We start from the raw sequence: 3,159 nt of genomic DNA on the forward strand, positions 1-3,159 counted from the left end.
ATAAATAAATAAATAAATAAATAAATAAATAAATAAATAAATAAATACCCAGGGTCATTTGGTTTCAGCACAGAATTCTACCAGATTTTTATTTTACTTTATTTTTATTAAGTACAGTTTATTCACTTTGTAACCCAGCTATAGACCCCTCCCCGACTCCCTCCCAATCCCACCCTTCCTCCTCCTTTTCCTATGCTTCTCTCCCAGTCCAATGATTGATAGGGGAGGTCCTCCTCCTCTTCCATCTGACCCTAGTCTATCAGATCTTATCCGGACTGGCTTCTTTGTCTTCCTCTGTGGACTGTCTACCAGACTTTTAAAAAGAGCTAATACCAATACTCCTCAAAGTAGTCCACAAAATAGAAAGATAGGGAACATTGCCAAACTCATTCTCTGAAGCCACAGTCATCCTGATAACCTAAACCACACAAACATTGAACAAAGAAAGAGAATTTCAGATCAGTTTCCAATGGTCCAATAATACACAATAAAACACTTGCAAACCAAATCTAAGATTACATCCAAACCATCATCCACCATGATCAAGTAGGCTTCATCCTAGGGATTCAGGGGTATTTCAATATATGAAAATTCATCAATATGATCCTCCATATAAACAAACTGAAAGAAAAAAACCCCACATGATCATTTCATTAGCTGCTGAAAAAGCTTTTCACAAAACCCAACAATCTTTGATATTAAAAATCTTGGAGAGATCAGGGATACAAGGCACATACCTAAACCAATAAAGACGATATACAGCAAGCCACTAGCCAACAGCAAATTAAATGGAGGGAATCTTAAAGCAATTCCACTAAAATCAGGGACAAGACAATGGCCATTCAATTAAAAGTGATCTACAGATTCAATACAATCCTATCAAAATTTCAATGCAATTCTTTACAGATCTTGAAAGGTCAATTCTCAGTTTCATAAAGAAAAGCAGAAAACTCAGGGTGGCTAAAACTATCCTGAACAATAAAAGAATTTGTAGGTATCACCATTCCTGATTTCAAGTTGTACTACAAAACTAGAGTAATAAAAATAGGATGGCATGGTTGACATAAAAAAAACCCCAGACATGTTGATCATGGAATTGAATTCAAAACCCAGACATAAATTCACACATCTATGGACACCTGATTTTTGAAAAAGAAGCCAGAGGTTCACATTGGAAAACAGCATCTTTAACAACTGGTCCTGGTCAAATTAGATGTCTGCAAATGTAAATAAGTCTGCACTTATTATCCTGCACAAAATTCAATTCCAAATGGATCAAAGACCTTAATATAAAACCAAATTCACTGAACCCAATAGAAAAACAAAACAAAACAAAACAAAACAAACAAACCAACAAAAACAACGGCAGAATAGCTCTGAACTTACTGGCTCAGAAGAAGACATTCTGAACAGAACAGTAATAGCACAGGCACTAAGACCAATAATTAAAAAAGTGGAACCTCAAGAAACTAAAAAGCTTCTGTAAAGCAAAGGATACTGACATTTAGACAAATCAGTTGCCCACAGAATGGGAAAATATTTTTCCAACTCCATATCTAATACAGAACTAATGGAGTACAGATCTAAACAGAATTTTAATAGAGGAAACTCAAAATGGCTGACAAACACTAAAAAACTGTTCAACATCTTAGACATCAGGATAATGCAAATAAAAACTACTGACAGAATGGCTAAGATCAATAATACAAGTGGCAGCACATGCTGATGAAGATATGGAATAAGGTAAACACTCATCTTGTGCTGGCGGGAGTGCAAATTTGTACAGCCACTATGGAAATCAGTTTGCCAGTTCCTTAGAAAGATGGGAATCATTCTACATCAAGATCCAGATATACCATTCATTATTGGGTACATATCCAAAGGGTACTTCATCCTACCACAAGGACACTTACTCAACCATGTTTATTGCTGTTGTATACATAATAGCCAGAAATTGAAAACAACCATGGTGGTTTCTTAACCTAAGGATAGATAAAGAAAAATGTGATCATTTGCACACAATGGAGTATCATTCAGCTGTTAAAAAAATGTCATCATGAAATTTGCAAGCAAATGGATGGAACTAGAAAAAAATCATTCTGAGTGAGGAAACCCAGAAAGGTACATATGCTATGTCTTCTATTCACTTATATGTGGATATTAGCCATTAAATAAATGGTAACAAAGCTACAATCTGTAGACCTGGGGAGGTTAGGTATAGAGGAAGGGAATAGAGAGGAGCATAGATATCCCTGGTAGTGGAAAATAGAATATATTTGTATGGGTATACTGCGAATAGAGGGGCATGGGAATGTCAGTATCAGGTGGAGAGGGGGAGTGGGGGCAGTCGAGGGAATAAGTTTGGAGAAAGACAGTTAGAACTGAAGGGCATCTGAGGAGTGGTATGGAAACCTAGTACAGTAGAAACTTCCTAAAATAGGTGAAGGAGTTCCTAATAAAGTTTCCAAATAATGAGGGTGATGGAGTCCCAACTGGCCATCTTTCTTCACCAAACATAGCTTCCAATGCTGGGACCGGGTTATTTCCAATTGAGTTGTTCACCAAAGGGGTCTCATTAAATCCCCAAACAACCCAGGCTGTTGCTCTTCACAAACTAACTGCAAGGCCCAATTGCTGAAGACAACACTCACACAACTCATTGGACATGGAAGGGTTGAGCTGGTGCCTACATAGAACCTTCAGCCCTACATTCTAGTGTCTTTGTTATGGGAAGGTGCTCTGCAAACTACCAAAAAGAGAAATGTAAGCACAAACCCAGCCACAAACTCTTTGATCTACAATCTGTCCTCCTTACAAAATATGTGGGAGTAAACAATCAATGTCTAATTTGAGTTATGCTATATAAGATGGCACACACACCCAACATTGCTTGGGTGACAAAGGACAGCAGACTTGATAGCTCAGAGACCTAGATTAAAATGAAATACTGTTTTTTTTAAAAGTAACAATGAAAGGACTTCTAACCTAATGATATTCTGCTATAGTCATAGATCAATGCCTTATTCAACCATCATAAGAGAGGATTCTTCCTGTAGCAGATGGGGGAAAAAAAAAAAAAACCAAACCAAAAACCAAAACAGCCAGACGTTATACACACACACACACACACACTCTCTCTCTCTCTCTCTCTCTCTCTCA

Source organism: Psammomys obesus, unplaced genomic scaffold (assembly GCF_907164565.1).
Source record: "Psammomys obesus unplaced genomic scaffold, mPsaObe1.curated_primary_1811, whole genome shotgun sequence".
NCBI lineage: Eukaryota > Metazoa > Chordata > Mammalia > Rodentia > Muridae > Psammomys > Psammomys obesus.